At 49.3% G+C, this 10,436-nt stretch overlaps 1 non-coding gene across 1 annotated transcript; it reads right to left on the reverse strand.

The window, feature by feature from the left end:
- Positions 1-2,253: 2,253 nt before the first annotated feature.
- trnah-gug lies at positions 2,254-2,325 on the reverse strand. The gene has a single exon. It is a non-coding gene; the product is annotated as a tRNA-His (tRNA).
- Between the last annotated feature and the right edge of the window lie 8,111 nt (positions 2,326-10,436).

The raw sequence follows: 10,436 nt of genomic DNA on the forward strand, positions 1-10,436 counted from the left end.
AGGAAGCAGCATGTAAAGCTGGGGAAGCACATTTCAGACCCGCTGACCCTCAGCATACAACCATCGCAAGGCAACGTACTCCATTTACTCTCACTACACCAACGACTGCAACTCCACAGAATCCTCTGCCAAGCTTCTCAAGTTTCATGACGACATAACCCTCAATTGATGGGGACTCAGCTCCTGTCCTGGTACCTTCGTAACAACCTGGAGCTCAATGCTCTTACGACAGTGGAATTGATTGGATACATTAGGAGTACTCTCCCTCCCCCCCCCCCCCCCCCCCCCCCCCCCCCCCCCCCCACCCACTCACCATCAACAACAGCACAGTCACATCTTTGGAGTATTTTAAGTTCCTTGGAACTATCATCTCCAACGGCCGGAAATGTGGGGCAACCATCGACTCCACAGTCGAAGGCCCAACAGAAGATGTACTTCCTGCGGCAGCTGAGGAAACACAATCTGCTACAGACAATTATGGTCCAAATCTATACTGCCATCGTAGAGCCTGCCCTCACCTTATGGTCTGCTTTGGCAGCCATAAAGCACGACATCCGTAGGCTGCAGCGAATCGTACGATCAGCTGAGAATGTTCCAGAAGGAACTGCAGATGCTGGAACATCGAAGGTACACAAAAATGCTTGGAAAACTCAGCGGGTGCAGCCGCATCTATGGAGCGAAGGAAATAGGTAACGTTTCGGGCCGAAACCCTTCTTCAGACTGAAGAAGTGTTTCGGCCCGAAACGTTACCAGCTGAGAATGTTGTTAGCTGCAAACTCCCCCGCATTAACGAACTGTACACTGCAAGGACCGGGAAGCGATCGGGTAAGATCTCTTGGCCGGGCCACAAACTCTTTGAAGCACATCCACCTGCAAGGCGACTACGGACTGTCAAAGCCGCCATAGCCGGACAGAAAAAATAGCTTTTTTCCACGAGTAGTAGCTCTACTCAATAACCAATAGTCTCTAGCCTCATTTCACTCTGGTATTTAATTTCATCCTCATGTTAAACTCTAATGCGTTATTATTACATTTTTATGTGTCATTCTTTATTGTTACTTTACAATGTCGTGTTGTTGTTTGCGAGCGAAGCAATAGACATTAGACAATAGACATTAGACAATAGGTGCAGGAGTAGGCCATTCGGCCCTTCGAGACAGCACCGCCATTCGATATGATCATGGCTGATCATCCAAATCAGTACCCCGTTCCTGCTTTCTCCCCATATCACCTGACTTCGCTATCTTTAACAGCGAACGGTCTTGATAACTATCTTATCCAGAGAACGGTCCTCAATCACCGAGACATAGAATTCCACGGACTCACAACGCTCTGTGTGAAAAAAGAGTCTCCTCATCTCCGTTCTAAATGGCTTACCACTTATTCTTAAAACGTGGCCCCTGGTTCTGGACTTCCCCAACATCGGGAACACGTTTCCGGCCTCTAGCGTGTCGAAACTCTTAACAATCTTTTATATTTCAAATAGATCCCCTCTCATTCTTCCAAATTCTAGAGTATAGAAGCCTCAGCATGACAGCCCTGCCATCCGGGAAATTAAACTTGTGCACCAAGGTAAAGTCCTTGTATGTGGGAATACTTGGCCATGAAACATTAATTCAATATGCTTTCCTTTGATCCTAGAATATAAAATTGAGTGCACTACAATCAAAATTGACGGGATCCGCAGAACTGGGTGCTTTGCATTGGTAACGTGCATCAGGCCGAAATACGTATTAATATGACGGTAATGAGAAATTATTTACCAGCAGGCATGCACTTAGCTAATCAAGGTTTAACGTCGCGCGCCTGTGAACAGACGAGTCTTGAGTCAGCTTGTCAGCCGCCCCAACACTTTCAGTTTAATGAAGATAATCTGCGGCAGGTGACTTCCAGACACGGATGTTGCGGGAAACCGCAGTTCTCCGTCGGCAGCGGCTGGTTCGGGAAACGGGGCTCCAATGTATTTACCGATGCAACCCGGGTGATTTCTTCTCTTGCACTTCGCGGGCCCGGGTAGCATTCAATGTTAAATACATAAAGATCCCGATTATATTATCGTGCCTGCTAATCTGTTGACACGGTTCATTTCGAAATTCACACCAGTTCTATATGTTCGAATGTGAGATGGAATGTCCCGAGGATAAAGCTGTGGCAACGGTAAACACTCAACCGCTTGCAGCAACCTTAGTTTCAGTAAAACGAGTGAGTTGAATATCCCTCAACAGCTAAAACATGAATTTATAAAATACGGCCTGCCGTGACTCGGATTCGAACCGAGGTTGCTGCGGCCACAACGCAGAGTACTAACCACTATACGATCACGGCCACGAACTGCAGCTGTGTGCAACTGTGCCGGCAAAACCACTCCTATGACTCATCCATTGTAGCTCCTGTGACAGAGTCAAATCAGCGGCTCGCCCCCCCCCCCCGGTATAACTTCCTGCCCAACGGGTAAGGTAGTCATTCGCTGCTAAATAGTAACTTCTATTTTGTGAATGCAGCAAGGGTCCAGCGTAATATTTCTGCAAACGTCGACGCGGTTGATGTCACATTATGAATTAAATATGTGGTGCTTCCTGGTTCGCATTGCGCACAGGTTCTCCTCCGTTGATATATTTCTGCCCAACACTTTCCACCACAACCGATATAGACTCCTGGATGTTCGTTGTCTTCTTCACCAAATTAGTTATTTTAGCGATGACGGTCTCTGTCCGTTCAATGTTCCCTCTGGGTTTAATGCTCTAATCTCTTTATCTGCACAAACATTTATTTTCCGTTGTGGGGTCGGAATCATTTTAGACAGTAGACAATAGCCAATATTTGCAGGAGTAGGCCATCCGGCCCTTCGAACCAGCACCGCCATTCAATGTGATCATGGCTGATCATCCCCAATCAGCACACCGTTCCTGCCTTCTTCCCATATCCCCTGACTCTGCAATCTTTAAGAGCCCTGTCTAGCTCTCTCTTAAAAGTATCCAGCGAAACGGCCTGCACAGCCCTCTGAAGCAGAGAATCCCCAGGACTCGATGATTTGCATTCCAGCGTATTCAAGGAGGTGGCCCTAGAAATTGGGGATGCTTTGGTAATAAAATAGAGAGAGAGTACAGAGGAGATTTACTAGAATGTTGCCTGGGTTTCAGCAACTAAGTTACAGAGAAAGGTTGAACAAGTTAGGGCTTTATTCTTTGGAGCGCAGAAGGTTAAGGGGGGACTTAATAGAGGTCTTTAAAATGATCAGAGAGATAGACAGAGTTGACGTGGATAAGCTTTTCCCACTGAGAGTAGGGAAGATTCAAACAAGGGGACATGACTTGAGAATTAAGGGACAGAAGTTTAGGGGTAACATGAGGAGGAACTTCTTTACTCAGAGAGTGGTGGCTGTGTGGAATGAGCTTCCAGTGAAGGTGGTGGAGGCAGGTGCGTTGTTATCATTTAAAAATAAATTGGATAGTTATATGGACGGGAAAGGAATGGGGGGTTATGGTCTGAGCGCAGGTATATGGGACTAGGGGAGAATACGTGTTCGGCACGGACTAGAAGGGTCGAGATGGCCTGTTTCCGTGCTGTAATTGTTATATGGTTATAATCATTGTCCAATGTTCTATGGACTCTGGATCAGTTCCTGGGGACTGAAAGGCGGAAAATGTAACCCCACTTTTTTAAGAAAGGAGGGAGAGAGAAAATATGGAATTATAGACCAATTAGCCTGAAATCGGTAATGGGGAAGATGCTTGCGTCGATTATTAAAGATGTAATAGCAGCGCATTTCGAAAGCAGTGACAAGATCGTGGATTTATGAAGGGCAAATCATCCTCGATTAATATTCTGGATTATTTTTTGAGGATGTTGTAAGTAGAATGGATAAGGAAAAGCCAATTGATGTGATGTAACTGGACTTTCAAAAGACAGTCAAAAGAGCAGGAATTAACAAGTTATTTTAAGAACGGCAAGCAGCGACGAGTGCGGTGCCGCAAGGCTCAGTGCTGGGACCCCAGTTATTTGCAATATTTATGAACGATTTAGGCGAGTAATTAAATATAAGGTTTGCGGATGACACGAAGTTGGATGATAGTTTGAGCTGCGAGGAGGATGCTCTATTGCTGCAGGGTGATTTGAATTTGTTGGGTGAGTGGCCAGATGATTGGCAGATGCACAACAACGTGGATAAATGTGATGTTATCTACTTTGCTGGCAAGTACAAGAAGATAGATTATTATCTAAATGATGGCAGATTAGGAAAAGGGGGAGATTTGAGAGTCCTTGTACATCAGTCACTGAGAGTAGGCTTGCTGGTACAGCAGGCAGTATAAAAACGCCTTCATAGCGAGACGATTTGAATATAGGAGCAAAGAGGTTCTACTCCAGTTACACAGGGCCCCTGGTGTGTTGTGTGCAGCTTTGGTCTCTTAATTTGAGGAAGGGCATTCTTGCTATTGAGGGAGTGCAGAATACGTTCATCAAGTTAATTCCCGGGATGGCGGCACTGACATGTGATGAACAAATGGATTGACTGGGTTTATATTCACTGGAATTTTGAAACATGAGGTCGTCTTATTAAAACAGGTAACATAATAAGGGATTGATCAGGCTAGATACAGAAAAATAATGTTCCCTATGTTGGGGGAGTCCAGAAACATTGGTCACAGTTTAAAAATGTGGAGTAGGTAATTGAGGAAATCATTTCGTCCAGAGAGTTGTGAATCTGTGGAATTCTCTGCCACAGAAGGCAGTGGAGGCCAACTCACTGGATATGTTCCAGAGAGAGTTTGGATATAGCTCTTAGGGCAAACGGAATCCAATGATATGGGGAGAATGGGGAAACGGAGTTCTGATTTTGGATGATCAGCCATGATCATATTGAATGGCGGTGCTGGCTCGAAGGGCCAAATGGCCTACTCATGCACGTATTTTCTATGTTTCTATGTTTACCCAAGCTGTTCGCGGGTAACCATTATAAAATCTTCTTGATATCTATCTATCTAATATATAAAACTGTGAAGCCTGTCGCCTGCCGTCCGTCCGGCTGCCTTTCTTCCTTTTGATTCGTTTCCATCGTGTGATGCAACAATGCCCAATGCTCGCAGATGTCCAATCACAACGCCCAATGCTCGCATATGTCTAATCGGAATGGATCCATTTACATGTACGGCTGCCGGCTGCATTTCTTCCTTTGATTCACTGCAACTCCGAAACCAGACGCAGAATCGCCGACATCTTTTCCATTTCGGTAGAAATTTCACTTTTCATTCTATGTATCCGCTCCTCATTACATTTCGTCGTGTTTAATTACACGTTTTTAATCAAATCCTCCCCCCCCTCCCCCCAATATTTCAGAAATAAACTGGCTTCTCACCCATATAAGCAGCACCAGCCCCCGCCCCTGATGAACGTTCCATCGTGTGATGTCACAATGCCCAATGTTCACATATGTCCAATCGGAACTTAAGAGGGAGTTAGATGTGGCCCTTGTGGTTAAAGGGATCAGGTGGTATGGAGAGAAGGCAGGTACGGAATACTGAGTTGGATGATCAGCCATGATCATATTGAATGATGGTGCAGGCTCAAAGGGCCGAATGGCCTACTCTTGCACTTAATTTCTATGTTTCTATGTTTCCCTCTCCTCACCCTTCTCCCTCTCCCTCTCGCACCCATCCCTCTCTCCCCCACCCCCCTTCCCTCTCTACCCCACCCCCTTTCCTCTCTCCCCCCGCCCCCTTCGCTCTACCCATCTGTTCCTCTTCCACCACTCCCCCTCCCCCTCCCTCCCCACTCTTCCACTTCTCTCCCCTTACCCCACCCCTCTCCCACCCCCACCCCTCTCTTTTTCCCTCCCTTTCCCTCTATCCCGCACCCCTTCCTCCTACCACTCTGTTCCTCTTCCACCACTCCCCCGTCCCTCTTCCACCACTCCCGCTACCCCTCTACCCCTCCCTCCCTCCCTCCCTCCCCACTCTTCCACTTCTCTCCCACTTCTCTCCTCCCCCCTCACCCCTCTCCCTCTCCCATCCCTCCCTACCCCACCCCCTTCCCTCTCTCCCCCCGCCCCCTTCCCCCTATCCCTCTGTCCGTCTTCCATCACTCCCCCTACCCCTCTCCTCCTCCCTCCCCTCTTCCACTTCTCTGCCCCCACACCCTCCACTCTCCCTCCCCACTCTTTCCCCTCTCTCCCCCCACCCCTCTTCCCCCACCCCTCTCCCCCCACCCCTTTCCCCCTCCCTCTCTCTTCCCCTCCCTCCCCATCCCCCCTCCCCCACATCTCTCTCCCCATCCCCCTCTCTCACCCCCTACCCCGCTCTCCTTTCTCTCCCAAATCTGTCCCGTTTCCTCCTCCTCCTCTCCCCTCCCTCCCCTCTTCTCACCCCCCTCCCCCCACCTGTGTGTTTGGGGAGTGGTTAATGTGAGTGTTATGCCGAAGCCCCCCCCCCCCCCCCAACATTTCAAAAAATACTGGCTTCTCACCCATAGAAGCAGCCCCAGCCCCTGGTGAACGATGCATTGTGTGATGTCACAATGCCCAATGTTCACATATGTCCAATCGGAATGGATCCATTTACATATGCATTTGCAGGAGCCATAGAGGGAGTACAGAGAAGGTTCACCAGACTGATTCCTGGGATGTCAGGACTTTCATATGAATAAAGACTGGATAGACTTGGCTTGTACTCGCTAGATTTTAGAAGATTGAGGAGGTATCTTATAGAAACTTACAAAATTCTCAAGGGGTTGGACAGGCTAGATGCAGGAAAATTGTTCCAGATGTTGGGGAAGTCCAGAACAAGGGGTCACAGTTTAAGGATAAGGGGTAAATCTTTTGGGGCCGAGATGAGAAAAACATTTTTCACACAGACCCTACCCCTTTCCTCCTCCCTCTCCACTCTTCCACTTCTTTCCCCCCTTCCCCACCCTTTCCCCTCTCTCCTCCCACCCCTCTCTCCCCACCCCTCTCCCCCTCCCTCCCTCCTCCCCTCCCGCCCCATCCCCCCTCCGCCACATCTCTCTCCCCATCCCCCTCTCTTATCGCCTACCATGCTCTCCTTTCTCTCCCAAATCTGTCCCGTTTCCTCCCCCCCCCCTCCCCCCCCCCCCCCAATCACAACCCCCCCCCCCCCCCCCCCCCCCCCCAATATTTCAAAAAATACTGGCTTCTCACCCATAGAAGCAGTCCCAGCCCCTGGTGAACGTTCCATCGTGTGATGTCACAATGCCCAATACTCAAAAACATTGTTGCCATAGTGGTAGTACAGTGAAGGTTCACCAGACTGATTCCTGGGATGTCAGGACTTTCATATGAATAAAGACTGGATTGACTCAGCTTGTACTCGCTAGATTTTAGAAGATTGAGGGGGTATCTTATAGTCTTACAAAATTCTTAAGGGGTTGGACAGGCTAGATGCAGGAAGATTGTTCCAGATGTTGGGGAAGTCCAGAACAAGGGGTCACAGTTTAAGGATAAGGGGTAAATCATTTAGGAACGAGATGAGAAAAACATTTTTCACACAGAGAGTGGTGAATCTCTGGAATTCACTGGCACAGAAGGTAGTTGAGGCCAGTTCATTGGCTATATTTAAGAGGGAGTTAGATCTGGCCCTTGTGGCTAAAGGTATCAGGGGGTATGGAGAGAAGGCAGGTACAGGATACTGAGTTGGATGATCAGCCATGATCATATTGAATGGTGGTGCAGGCTCGTAGGGCCGAATGGCCTACTCCTGCACTTAATTTCTATGTTTCCCTCTCCTCACTCCTCTCCCTCTCCCACTCATCCCTCTCTCCCCCACCCCCCACCCCCTTCCCTCTCTACCCCACCCCCTTCCCTCTCTCCACCCGCCCCCTTCCCCCATACCGCTCTGCCCCTCTTCCATCACTGCCGCTACCCCTCCCTCCCCACTCTTCCACTTATCTCCCCTTACATCACCCCTCTTCCTCCCCCACCCCTCTCTCTTCCATTCCCTTCCCCTCTCTCCTCCACCCCTTCCCCTACCCCTCTGTTCCTCTTACACCACTCCCCCGTCCCTCTTCCACCACTCCCGCTACCCCTCCCTCCCTCCCCACTCCTCTCACCCTCTCCCTCTCCTCATCCCTCCCCCACCCCCCTTCCCTCTCTCCCCCACCCCGCTTCCCTCTCTACCCCACCCCCTTCCCTCTCGCCCACCGCCCCCTTCCCCCTACCCCTCTGTCCCTCTTCCATCACTCCCCCTACCCCTCTCCTCCTCCCTCTTCACTGTTCCTCTTCTCTCCCCCCTTCACCCTCCACTCTCCCCACTCCTTCCCCTCTCACCCCCCACCCCTTTCCCCCTCCCTCCTTCCTCCCCTCCCTCCCCATCCCCCCCTCCCCCACGTCTCTCTCCCCATCCCCCTCTCTCACCCCCTACCCCGCTCTCCTTTCCCTCCCAAATCTGTCTTGTTTCCTCCTCCTCTTCTCCCCTCCCTCCCCTCTTCTCATATCCCCTCCCCCCACCTGTGTGTTTGGGGAGTGGTTAATGTGAGTGTGATGTCGCAGCCCCCCCCCCCCCCCCCCCCCCGCAAACGCCGTTAGGGAAACAGACCCAACGAGTCTGCACTTGGTCTAGCATCCATATAAAATTCAAAATATACTACCGTTATCTCCCGTACGCAATTCCATACACTTTGGTTCTTCTCCTTCATTCGCTACAGTGGTGGACGGATTTGCTACATTGCCTTTGACATTCCCTATAAGAGCTTCTTCGCGGGTAAAGCGCGCTCTCCCGCTTACCCAGGAAAGTTTTCCCGGATAATTTTGTCCGCACATTATCTGATACTGCATTTAACTCCCTGCTTCTAAGAGTTTTTGAATTCCATGTTTATTAGGAGACTGATCGCCAAAATTGACCATGCTGATGACTTAGAAAAAAAAAGTTTAACTTTCACATTAGGAGTAATAGTCTGGGTACGCCGTCGATTATGGCTGCCCAGCATGCAGTTGTTAGTCCTTTCACCTTTATTTTTTATTTTTAGTGAGTTAAAAGTAGTTGTCTAGTCTTTTTTGAAGGGTTAGGAAAGGGGGAAACCGTTTTCTCAGTCCCTACCTGTCGGAGATGCGGCTTTTCTCCGAGTCGTATTTTCGCCCCTTCCTCGCGGCCTACCAACAGACTGGAGAGACGTTTTCCTGCCGGAAACGGCCAGAACTTCAGCTTCCGCGGCGGCGCAGCGCACGGAGCGGGCGGTGCCTTACCCGGGTCGCCTTGCGATGGGCTCCGCTGTGACCGCCGACTCCAACAGCGCGGAGCTGCGGTCTGTGGAGCTTCCAGCCGCGGAGGGTGCTGAACATTGTGCCCCGCGGAGCCTGGGATCTCTCGCCGAATTCGCCAGTGTTGGAGCTCCGACCAGCGCGGTCCGTGGTCTTCGGGAGCCGCGGTCTCCAGGGAGTGAGTGGCCGCTCCAGACACTCCGAGCCGCTGACAGTGTTCTTCCCGCGCCAGAGCTCCATCATCCGACGAGAGGACCTGAAGCATCGGGCTGCCGTAGCGGCGACTGCGGAGGCCTCAATAGGCCCGACTATAGGTGAACGGGGATGAGACTGGACGTTGCTGCCTTCCCTCACAGTGGGAACCATTGTGGGGGATTTTTTTATGTTTATTGGGAAATTATTTAATGTTGTGTCTTATTCGTGTGCTGCATTTGGAAAGTCAAATTTCACCTCACCAATTAGTGTATGCGATAATAAATGTCCTTTGCATTGTATTGTACTGTATTGTATTGTATAACGTTGTCGATTCCAATATTTCCTATCAGAATGTAACATATAACCTATAGCATGTTTGTGTAGCCAACATAATTGCAATAGAGATTTTAATTTAAGGTGTTGCTGTCTGGCCAGATGTGTCGCTCACGGCATCGTGGCAGCGGCGGATCTACTCGTTATTATTACCGACCTCAAGGAAAGGCAGGTCCACAGATTTTTACTAGGATATGTTCATTTTATTTTTCCCGTCCTGAAACATCACCTATCCGTATATGCTGCCTTACCTTCTGTATAACTCCAAAATGTTGTGTCAATCGCCGTTTATTTTATACTTGTTTCTCCATTTGTGTAATATATATTCCCTACTGCCTTATGCAGCGAAAGACTCATTTGTCTGTTTCACAGTCAATGTTTAATTAATTTGTGGTTTAATCTTGCCCAAAGTTGAATACCAAATGTTGTACTGAGAAAATGGTGCACGGTGGTTCTGCTAACGGTGACGGCGTTCTTATTTCAAAAGGATACGACTTGATACTTTTCACAGAAAACCCGGTCGCCTTGGCCACGGCGCTTCATTCTGTCGTATGAAAAGGAGTGCCGGTCATTCGCAGCTGTGGGATTCATTGGAGAACATTTAGTATGTCCCTCCCCCACCCAATGTTATTTGTGCTCATTCTGCTCTAAAACGGACAGAAACAGTTAACGGACAGAAACAGTTGAATCGGCAGCACAGCCC

The sequence above is a fragment of the Amblyraja radiata genome, chromosome 37 (assembly GCF_010909765.2).
Source record: "Amblyraja radiata isolate CabotCenter1 chromosome 37, sAmbRad1.1.pri, whole genome shotgun sequence".
NCBI classification, from domain to species: Eukaryota; Metazoa; Chordata; class Chondrichthyes; order Rajiformes; family Rajidae; genus Amblyraja; species Amblyraja radiata.